Below are 12,642 nucleotides of genomic sequence, written 5' to 3'. Positions count from 1 at the left end.
ATAAGAGCCTCCAGGCCTACCTGATGAGCTCCGGAACCGTGTTACGAATCTAAGGATTCTCGCCAAACTCCGAAACCAGCCCGCCTGGTCAAATGCGAAGTAGAAAGGGATATATAAGAGATAAAGCTTCAGGTTTTCTTCTATTTACATATGCAAAAGGTGCATTCTCCATCTACAAATGTGCTCTGCGAATATCACATACAAAATGGCAAAATCTACGCCCCGCTTCAGAACGCTACGGCCTGCCAACCTCATCTTCACTCTCCGCAACGTCGGCAAGAAGTGACCGAGCATCACGCTCGTCCGCCCTCGCTCGAGCCAGCTCTTCTAGGAGAACAAAACCCCTGGCGCCGATCTCTTCAAGTACCTCTCTTCGGGATTGGCAATGAACATATTCCTTGATCCTCTTTTCACGATCAAGGGCCCTCTTCAGCTCGTCTTGTGCATCAGTAGCATCCTTCAAATGAATTGCCATATCCTGATCAGCCTTAGACCGACTCAATGGTGCTTCAGCCGAGCATCGACGATTTCAGCCCTGACCTTCGAAAGTTCGGACCCGAGCGTCACGATCATATCCGCTTGAACTGAAGCATTGTCACGAGCCAAGCGGAGTTGGGCCTCGAAGGCGGGAACTTTAGCCAAAGCACCCTTCTCCTCTGAAGCTTGAGCCTGCACCTGAGCTCTTAGTTTGCCACAGTCATTCCTAACTCGGTCAGCTTTACCCCTAAGGTACTCTAGAGCCTCCGTCTTTTTCTGCAACTGAGATAGGCAAAAAGATTAACCTTATGGGTTAAAAAAGCAAAACACGTATTACGAGAGGTTACCTACTCCATCAAATAGCTCTCGTAATTCGAGCTCTGGTACGCCTCATATCGCTAGTGCATCAACTCAACCTCCTTCTCCTCGTAGAGGAGCCTATGAGACCTACCCTCATCTAGAGCTTTCCGAAGCCTAGCCCCATGATGGAGCAACTCAGACCTGAGCCTATCAAAGGCCTGTAGAAGAAAAACTTGATAAGGAAGGGAAGACACAAGATGCGGAAGGACTATGCCGAAACTCACCGCGAAGTGAAGCCGGCGGACTTCCTCGAAGGCCGAGCACACTCCTATTGGTCCAGCCCCCTCGGCCCTGGAAGAACCAACCTCGGTCGAAGCATGATCACTAGGAGGAACCACCGCTCCGGAACCAAAGAATTCAGTAACAACAGGCTCGGGCAATGTTTTCTCCTCGAAGACATGGACCCGTTTAGCCCTGCTAAAAGCTCCATCGCACTTCGAGTGCATATCCCATTTATCGCAATCGTCCCTTGGCTCAGAAGCCGACAACTCCTCCCTCTCTCCGGAGGAGCACAACCTCGCCCCTAGGGACCTTCCAATACCTACGATGGCAAAGCCAGTACAAAAGAAAGAGGAAAATGTCATCTCAAATATACGAAGACCAAGGTAAAAGCAATGTACGCACGTACCTTGATATTTCGCCTCCCATCTGCCTCAGGACACATCTTGCCACCTACGCTTGTCGCAAGTCGAATGGGTCGCTAGCTGGGCAAATCGAGAACTTAGCCTGGAGCCCAAGAAGTTGCTACAGGAAAGGAGGAAACACAATTACTCTCTAAGAAAGCACGAGACACTCCACTCACGCGCATAATTCCATCCCTCGGGAAATGGCATGAGCTCCACGGGGATAATGTCAGTCGTCCGGACCTGGACGAATCGACTGACCCACTCTCGATCCCCATCTTCCTCATCATCAACAACAAAGGGCGTGGACGAACAGCACCACAGGGTTAGCAGGCCTCGATGATGAAAGGGCCGGTACAACCTGACGAGGTGACTAAGTGAGAATTCAAGCCCAGCCTTTCCGCAAAGAATCTCATCATCAGCACTACTCACCAAAACGCCGGATGTATCTACGCCAAAGTAACCCGATAATTCAGGCAGAAATCAAGCACGACCCTATCAAGGGGGCCTAGTGCGAAAGGGTATAAGTATACGTTCAGGAATCCATCAGCAGGATCCGTAATACTCTCATCTAGGCAAAGCGTATGCAACGCTACCCCCTCGCCCCATCCGCAGTATCTCCTCACCATCTCCAAATGTTCCTCTCTTATCGAAGACATAGTCTTCAGACTAAACTCCGCGGATCCTGAGCACTGGGAGTGGAACTCTCCCCTCCATGCCAGGCAGGCCATAAAATAGCAGTCATAACTACGGTATAATTGGCAAACTAAAACAGGGACCTACACCAACACTTTTTGCACTTAAGGTAACGAAGGACTCGATGCCAAGGCGGAAGGATAACTATCTAAAATAATGGGGTCTTCCAAAGAAGCAGGAGCCGCCCCATGTATATGTGGGAAACAACAACGATTCGCCTACCCAGGAAAAGCCCCGGGAGGCCAACGGCCTCGGTACGGATCCCGAGGTAGTACCCGACCCCAGAGATTTCTGTCAAGAAGAAGTTAGGCCACAGAGGGTCAGCGACATCGTCTCCAGTTCCGAGGTGGTACCCAACCTCGAAGTTTTCCCTCGAGAAGAAAAATAAGCACTTCGAGCTCCGTCCACGAGGGCCCGACCTCAGGAAGTTGCCTAAGTATGAATAGCCCCTTCCTTAGAAACCTGCCTACAAGCACCTTAAAAGGTTATCTACGTCAAAGCTCAAAGTAAAAGCTCCAAGCACCCGAATTCGACTTTCACTTTGGTGCTCTATCTTCGCGAGGCTCGAGGACCCTGATGATCCAAGTTTACCGGACCCCTTTGGGATTGATTTCGGGAACAATGATGGGCTCAGAAAGGAACCATTTCTGTCGACCAAAAGCCGGGAAAAATATTGACGATCATCAACAGAGGCATACATTCAAAATCTCCGTGAACGCACAAGAGTATACGAGAACATGGCAAAAATCAAAAGCATAAGTAAAGAAGTTGTCTTCATATTACATAAATATTGGCTACAACGGCCCTCGGGGGGGTCCTTACATACAATTACAAAAGCCCGCAAGGGGTCTTTACGTAGAAACAAAGAAACAAAAGGATGCACACACGTGGTAAAAGCCGAGAGACTAGTCTACTCTCGAAGTTCCACCTCCTGCAACAAACGCCTCCAGGCACACATCCTCAGAAGCCTCATCCCGGCCTTCCGCACTGATATCCCCAAAGGATAGGTCGAGAAGCAGGGAGGGATGAAAACACGTCATAGCCTGCCAAAGGTCGAGGACCCTCACTGGCCAAGAGAACCTTGGAGAGAAAGCAGACCTGGCGAGCATCAGCCTCGCTTGCACGGCTACTTAGAATCCACTTCTTGGAACATTGAGCCATGCAAGCTACCAGCTCGGAGAAGAGCACCACATCGAGCCGGGGTATGAAGTTGAGCAGCGGTGTATAATCCGAGCCCCCTTATGAGCAGAGGTCTATAATCCAAAGATCTTCTTACGAACGAGGAAAGTCAACCCCCTTAAATCATCATCTCGAGCTAACAGGGACGCCGACATCAGACGTAATAGAAACTGTCGCAGTGATAGAACGACATAATCGTGCTCAACGAAGAGGAGCTCAGGCAAAGGGCCATGTCACGACCTATTGGAACGATGCCAAACGACCTTGAGGTCGTAGACTCCGAACATGGTGATCAACAATAGAGGAAGATGATAAGGAGAAAAGGCGAATGAGCAGATGAAGGCACTTGGATAGAAAAACAACGCTAGAACGCCCCCATTTATAGGAGATAACGATGCGGTCATCAAGGCCTTTGGAAGACTGACCGGCGGACGCAATTACTGCATTCTTGGGGAACCGAATCGTTGTAGGATGTCGAAAACACAAGTCCATGGGATGTCCCGGTTATCGCAAAAACTCGTGCCATAGGTTAAGTCATCAGTATGACGTCGTCACAAGAAGCTCGAAGAGTCAGGTGTCAGAGTCATTTCCCATCGCTTTGTTCTGAGAAACGCGAAGACTATCTGTATGTGGCAAAATCAGAGGGCCTAATTTCTTGCTATCAAGTCACTTCAGAAGAATGTCTCAAGACCTCGAGGACGTGGAGTTACAACCGAGTTCCCTCCCTCGTGGCTCGTCGAGGCCCGACTCAAAGAAGACGAAGATCGAGGCTGGAGCAAAACAGGGAATTCCCAAGGCACGCGGTTAAGTCTGACAGAGACGGCCTACCCAGAGCCTATATCGAGGCGTTGCGTCTAGCCGTCCCATCTCCATGCTTTTATAATTAATGTACGTTGTACTATAAAAGGATTCCCCTCGTATATAAAGGGAATCCTCACCACTTTGTAAGGGGCTGCTGTTGCTCCAACCATTCTACACAAAATCAATAATCTCTCTCTCTTTCTCTCTCTTCTCTCTAACTCACCCTCTTGAGGCTACTCTTTCCATTTATTGCTTTCATACTTGTTCTTCATTTATTGCATGATATTGGCCATAAAAAGCCTTCTTTAATTATATCTTAGCTATTATCCCCTTCTCGGTTACTCCTGATAGCTCGAGCTCGAGTCGGATATCGAACTTGAGGCCTTTCATCGATCAATCCGAAGCCCGGGTAGCAAGCCCCTCGGTTTGATTATTGCCCCATTTTAACTTGTATTTCATCATTAAACTTCATACGCCTAGCATCAACTGCTCCAACAACTAGCATAAAAATAGATCACGTATTTTTAGAGTCCCATTTAGAAATTTAATTGTTATTACCATTTTCACGGTAAACAAGGTTGTAACATTTAATTGTACAAAAAAGTAGGCATGCTTGCAGTTCAAGTAAAAGCTCAGCAGTAAGTAAATACAACATGATCAGTACAGAGTATAAAGCTTAGGAAAACTCTAAGTACCAATGCACAAATAGCATGATAAATGTTCCGTATACCTCCACTCACAAGTGCTCAACCACTCGGTACTGTATATGGCCATCCGGCCCAGGGAAGATCCATCCCAGAATATATGTACATCACTGACCGTAGTCATCCAGTACCGAGGAAGGCCATTCAAGCCCTCTGGAGAAGATCCATCTCCAGGGAAGATCCATCCCTTAATATCATCAACTACGCTCACTGGGGTGTAAAGACTCTGGAGGGGCTTCTCTTAGCCCAAACGCTATAACAAGTCAATGAAGGCATGTTCAATATCTCGCTACGGCGCGAAGCCCGATCCCATACTATCACTCAACATCAGGCTCTTGACCTCACTTAGTTATTACTCTCCAGTCTCACACACACGGGCTCAAAATGTCATGATACTAGCCCGAACAATGATATGATATGTTAAATAGCAATAATTTAGACCGAGGCAAGATATAATATGCATGAACAGGACTGAGTATAGAATATAAATGAAGAAAATGACATGACAGCAAGAAACGACTTCTTGGGTCTCAACAGTATTGGCGTGAAGCCTTAACATGATAATTAGCATGATTTGCAGCTCATTAACTTAATCACATAGTTACAACACAGATATCAGCTAGAAAGAGTCACTAAATGATGCCATGGAATGATCCAGGCCGCATTCCTCACGGTGCACACCCACATGCCCGTCACTTGGAATTGGCGTCACCTTAATAGTAATCATAGAACACATAGTTCAGGGTTTCGAACCCTCGGAACCAAGTTTGGAAGCGTTACTTACCTCAAGCCAAGCCAAACTCTAGCCCGCGACGCCCTTGCCTCTTGATTCGGCTCCAAATGTCCCGAATATAACCAAAATCAGTACATAACCATCAAAATATGCTAAAGGAGTGAAACCCATACGAAAATTATCAATTTAACTCAAAAATCCCAAAATTGGCCAAACCCGACCCCTGGGCCCACGTCTCGGATTCCGATAAAATTCACAAAATCAGAATCCTTACACCCTCACGAGTTCATACATACCAATTACACCAAAATCTGACCACAAACAACCCCTCAAATCCCTAAATCAAACTCTCCAATTTCAAGCCCTAATTCCCCAATTTTAGGCTTTAGATTCCACAAATTTAATGTCTAATTAGGTAGAAATCACCATAGAATCGAGTATTGAGTTCGAAAATCTTACCTCCAAGTATTTTCATTCGATTCCCTCTTCAATCTCTCTCAAAAAGCTTCAAAATCACCCAACAATGGTGGAAGATAGACCAAAACTCGCGAAAATGGTTGTTTAAACATTCTGCTCCAGGTGAAATTTCCTTCTTCGCGAACGCTGTCAAAGCCTCGAGTTCGCAAAGCACAAAAATCCATTGACCACTTACTCCTTCGTCGCGAATGCAACATACTCCACGCGAACGCGATGCTTCCACCCTCCAAGCCTTCGCGAACGCGACTGAACCTATGCGAACGCGAAGCACAAAATCCTGGTGACCCAGCCGCTCCAACTACTCTACGCGAACAGATGACCTTCTTCGCGTTCACGATGCACGCTCTGCCTTAACCTTCGCGAATGCGGGACCAACATCGAGAATGTGAAGGGGAACTGGTCAGCTTCACTCGTTCGCGAAGAGATGCAAAACTCTGCAACAGAACTAAAGAAAAATCTGCAACTTTTAAAAACAAGGATTTGATCCGTTAACCACCCAAAACTCACCCGAGGCCCTCGGGACCTTAATAAAACATGCCAACATGTCGCATAACATCATTCAAACTTGTTCCAACCTTCGGAACGCTCAAAACAACATCAAAACGTCAAATGATCATCGGATTCAAGCCTAAGAAATTCCAAAACTTCCAAATTTCGCTTTCGATCAAAAAGTCTATCAAACTCGTCAGAATGACCTGGAATTTTTCATACACGTCCCAAATGACACAACGAACCTACTCCAACTTCCGAAATTCTATTCCGACCCATATATCAAAACTCCACCACCAACCGGTAAACGTCAAAATTCCAATTTCGCCAATTCAAGCCTAAATCTACCTCGGACCTCCAAAACACATTTCGATCATGCTCCTAAGTCCCAAGTCATCTCCCGAAGCTATCCAAATCATAACAACCAAATTTCGAGATCGTTTACTCACAAGTCAACTTCCGGTTGACTTTTTCAACTAAAAGGCCAACTTAAGAGACTAAGTGTCTCATTTCTGTACAAAACCACTCCGAACCCAAACTAACCAACACGATGCGATGAAATACAGCTAAACAACACATAAAGAAGCAGAAATCGGGGAGACGGAGTGGTAACTCATGAAACGATCGGCTGGGTCGTTATAAATTTAGTTATTAGTTGATAACAAGTCCTCGTGGTTTGACATAAGACTTTTAGTCACTTTATTACTTGACGACAACGTACACTTGCTTGTGCATTTGGCCGCAATAAGTTTTTGGCTCCGTTGACGGGGACTTAGAAATTAGCTAGTTTCTAGTTTAGACTTTTACTTTTATCTTTACAAGTTTTGTTTTGTTTTTTTTGGTTTTTTTCCAAATATTTTTATTTTTATATAACTATTTAATTTATCTCTTAGTGTGTTTCTAGTTCTCTCAGATGATATCTGGGGATGAAATATACAGAGGTAAGGTTATTGATGAAGATGCTTGGTTAACAGAAGACTTTTATTGCTCGTATTTTTGGTCTTGTCGTAGCCTGAACTCTTATAAATCCGGATTTGAATATGGGAGTGAGGGTTGGTATTGGGACGAATATTCTCGATTAAGGAAATATGCAAAATGACGTTGTCTTCTAACAACGTTGGTGAATGATTGGTCGAAGGAGAGAGTTGATCTTGCACAAGAAATTAACAGTTAGGCTTGGCTGTGCACAACTTGAATGTAGATTTGAGTGCAAAGGTTGATGCGTGCAACACCCAATAATTTAGTGATAAGTCATGTCAAGCTGGAAAAAATCTTCTAGATCAATTTGATGATCTAAAACGAGAATACCAATCATTAGACCATATTTCCCTTGATGGTGTCAATGTTGAGAAGGGTGCTCTAGAGTCATGTGAGAGAGTAGATAACATAACTTTTGCAGACTCTAGTATATGTAATTATGGGGATGTAAATAGTAGTAAAATTCATGAGTTAGGACACATTAAACCTCATTCCAATCATTTTTCCACATTGTGTTTAAATCGTAAGATAGTAATCGAGCCATCTGAGCCTATGAGAGAGTCAAAGAGTTAGCATGAGAGTGCCTATATTCTTGAATTTGTTTTTCCAAAAAGCCAAAATTACATTCCTCATTTAAAGGCCGAGAAGTAGAGTGAGAAATTTATTAGTTGGCCCGGTTATCTTTGTAGCCCCACCAAAGGAGCATAGCAAAAAATTTGAAGCCAAATTAAGGGCTCAATTCATAAGTTCGAGATGGAGGCACAACGTGTCTTTGGTTCATATCGTATCACGACATTAAATTAGGCGCTTGATGGGAGGCTACCCAGCTTTACTGCTTTTTTTTTTATTTTTTTTATTTTTTTATTATTTTGTAGTGTTTGTTTTTGTTTTGTTGGATTATGAGTATAGGAAGCAAGGCCATAAGATGCGCAAAAGCAAGCTAGATGATTAGAACTAGTATGAGGTACCCGCACAACAGACCATTTTTGGGAGAAGTTTGAGTACACCGTGAGCTGATATTGTTTCGGCCTTTGGCCTTTCAAGGAGTTTCTTGTCTACCCTTTTTATATTTTCTACACTGTACTCTTTTAAGTGTGGGGTTCGAGAATTTTAGTAGTAGTATGTTAGTAAAAATGTTAACTTCTTATTTTTGTTTTTGTAGTAGTGTAGTATTTTAGTAATAGTTTTAGTAGCTTAATTTTTTTATAAATGTGAAAAATTAGAAAAAATTGGACTTCTTCCAACGATAGATCTCCTAGGTAGCTTTCTTGAGGGATTAAAGTCTAACCAAAAACACAAAAATATTTCTTTAGGTAGTAATAATCCCCCGTGGTTTTTCTTTGTGCCACAGTTCTTTTCCATGGGATGTAGTTTGAACCGGGTAATTTTTTTATTTTTATTTTTAGAGTAGATTAGAATTTAGGAAATAAATGAAGGAAGAAATGTTATTTTTTCTCGGCACCTTTGAGTTGTTTGACAATAACATATTTATGCTTTGGCATGTGTAGTATGTTCCCTATAATTTGAAATTGTTTATGATGTCTTGAGGAGTTGGATAACATGTTATTGACGCCTATGTATCATTTACTTGATTATTATTCACTTTGTGCTTAATGCTTAATAACTCGTGGCTTTGTGGATACTTGCATTAGTTTGAGAGTTGGAATGAGACTGTCTCTAGTGAGTCATGTGCCGTATGTGAAGTAAGTTGTTTATGTAGTCCTTGTATCATACTTGTATCTAGAACTTGCCCGACATGTGAGTTGAAGCGAAATTTGAGGTGATGCTCGATTTGAAATTAATTTAGGCTTTCTTTGATCTTTTTGAGTTTCAATATGTATCATAAATAAAATCTATCCATACTTAACCCTTTTGAAGCTATAGACTTTTATTTGGCACCCACATTACAAGCCAACATCCCTTTTGTTCTTAGTTGATATTATTTTGATCATTTTACCTCTTAAGGCACTTTAATTATAAAATGAGTGTGAGAAGAAGTAAGGAAAGAATTTCGGGTGACTTTCGAGAGGAACCAATGAAAAAAAGAAACGTGCACTTATTTTGTAAAATAATACACCACTAGCAGAAATTGAAAAGGGAAAAACAATAGTATAAAAAATGAAACGAAAAAAGAAACAAGATAAGAAAGAAAAAAAATATGTAGATGAATAAATTGATATGCTGTTCTTGCTAGTGGGATGAATTAAAGTAGTGCTTAAAGAAAGAGAGCATATTTTTTGGGAGTGATCTTGTTTGTGAAATTGAAGTGGATTGAAGAATTTGCGCTTAAAGTTTATTATGTGATATGTTAAATGCTTAGGAAAGTGAAGCACTATTCCTAAACATATCCTACCCGTCCCTTAGCTTACATTACATCCATAAAAAAGTCCTAATTGATTTTACATCAAGAGAGCCTACATTAATAAGATTTACATTATGGGCAAGCCTATGGTACCAATTGCATGCATGCGACTTCTTTGTGAGAGTGAAGGGTTTTCTTTGATACATGTGAGTCCTTAAAATATATCTGAGCATTTGATTTGAATGTGTGGATTCAACTTACTCTCTTGTTCTTGTTGTGAGGGAACATGGTTTCACGAGGGATAAGTAACGTTATTAGACTTCTATGATATTGGGTATTCAACCCATGAGTGTATTGTGACATTGAGTCGGTTTTTGAGGCTAGGATTATCATGAGCATGTTGTCTTTATAGTGAATATTTCTTTTGAAGAATGGCATAAGAAAAAGGGAAGTGCTTGTTGAATGCTTCAAATGTATTAAATATAAAGTGCTCAAAAATAGTGTGAATTGTTGGTTGACTCGAGGACGAGCAAGAATTTAAGTGTGAAGTGGTGATGTTCGGCTAAAAAATGCATATATTTAATCATTATTGCCTCATGGTCTATTATCTTTAATCGTCTTTTGAGTACTAATTATATGATTTTATGCTTAATATTATATTTTAACCGTGTAGGAATAAAGCAATGTGAAGATGAAGAAATTTGGAACAAAGTTGAATAAAACATGCAAGAAAAAGAATGGAAATAAAAAAAATAAAAAAGAGAGGAGACGAATGGGAGACCCCCCCCGTGTAGGACAATAAAAAGGGGAAATAAAATTTGAAGTGAAGAAGGAATTTGAACATGAAAACGACAAAATGTACTACTTGTAGCGCTCTGCTTTGCAGGATTTTTTCTGTTTCGCTCGGGACAAGCTTATGTCGGCTCTACACTGCCCCAACTTGTATAAAAGAGGTTCAAAACCTATTTTGGAGGGGAGGACATTTTTTAGAGGAACTTTTGACCAAGGGAGAACACAGAACCGCCGTGGAGGCCGGGTTTAATCTTTTCTTCTACGATACTTAATAGTTTTTATGTTTCTTTGTATGATTTGTCGTGTGGTTACCATGTCTATATTGAGCTAAACTTCACGTTCTAAGGTCGTGGTTCTTCATGAATATTGTTATACGACTATTGATTTTGATTTCTTGATTTATCGTATTGATTTATTTATTCAATCTCGGGCTTAATTATTTAATTGCTTAATCATCAATTGGTACTATATATGAATCTAGAATTGAACTCGAAAGTGGGAATTCTGGATTGTACGTAGGATTGCATAGAGCAAGTTCTTGAACCTGGGCATCGGGGAGATTCGCGGTTAGGATAGACATATGCTAATTGCCTTGCTTGGTTATTATACGGGAACTATAAATGCGTTGTTGTTGATTCTAACTCTATAAACATATAGGCATTGGGTAAGCTTGAATAGGCGAGTAGGAGATCGACAAATTCTTATGAGCAATATTAACCCCGTCAACCAATAAATCTGATAAATTAATTAATCAATTCACGTGCAGAATGAAATATGATTGTTACATAGCCTATGACCCTAGATCATTTTTATTACATTGATATAATAAAAATCTGCTTTTTCCTAATTCAGAGTTCACTATTTTTTGTTTTATTTATTCTAATTAATTAGATTTAAACATTTCTAGGTTAATTCTTGTTTAGATAATTAGGATAGTCTAATTTAGTTAATAATTGATAATAAGTCCTCGTGGGTTCGACATCTGACTTTTAGTCACTTTATTACTTGACGACTGCGTTTACTTGTATGTGTGTTTGGCCGCAACATGTACTCTGTAGGTATCCTGACTAACCTTGATGAAGTAGTGACAGGGTTTTAAGTCAAGGATACTCACTTTACTTAACCTGTAGAGCTCAATAACATATACATGTACACATCACCAATATCGAAATCTAAGCTTGAGGTACAATGAATGCCATCAATGCATATAGAGAAGATATGCACAAGTATCGTAAACCAACTAATAGTTTATGTCACGATCCAGATTTCCCACCCTTGGGAGTCGTGATGGAGCCTACTAGTGAAAGCTAGGCAAGCCAACCTTTTGAATTATTTACCTTTTCCCCATTTTTTAATCCTTTAACAACTAAGAGCCAACATTATATAAACAACGGAAATTTAAAAGCGGAAGACTAAAACGTAATATATTAATAAAGATGCCAGTACCAATTCATACATAAACTACCCAAGAGTGGTGTCACAACTTCACAGACTGTCTAGGAATGCTACAAATAAAGGTCTGAAAGATTTATTACAACACTATCTCTGAAAAAAATAGAAGAAATAAGGTGAAAGGATGGAAGGAGATGCCAAGGCATGCGGACGCCTGCAGGACTACCTCGGGTCGCCTGTTGAACTGAAGGCAACAATCTTACTACGATCCAAAAGCTACAATACTGGGATCTGCACACAATGTAGAGTGTAGTATCAGTACAACCGACCCCGTGTGCTGGCAAGCGCCTAGCCTAACCTCGGCGAAGTAGTGACGAGGCTATGACAGACTACCAAATAAACCTGTGCAGTTAAATCATATACAACGGAGAATAAAAGCAGAAATGTACAGTTAAGGATGGGAGGGGGAAACATGTTGCGGGGACATTGAATAATAACATAAGAACAACAAATAAATATAAGGATCACACAAGTTCAATTGAAGATAGGATGGGGGAATCATGCTGCGGGGTACAACAAGTATCAACAGAAAACTAAAAATTAAATGTAGAGAAACCATAACTCAGTTATCAATAAAAA

The sequence above is a fragment of the Nicotiana sylvestris genome, chromosome 4, assembly GCF_000393655.2.
Source record: "Nicotiana sylvestris chromosome 4, ASM39365v2, whole genome shotgun sequence".
NCBI lineage: Eukaryota > Viridiplantae > Streptophyta > Magnoliopsida > Solanales > Solanaceae > Nicotiana > Nicotiana sylvestris.
The sequence above is the reverse complement of the archived record's forward strand: the minus strand, read 5'-3'. Positions refer to the sequence as shown.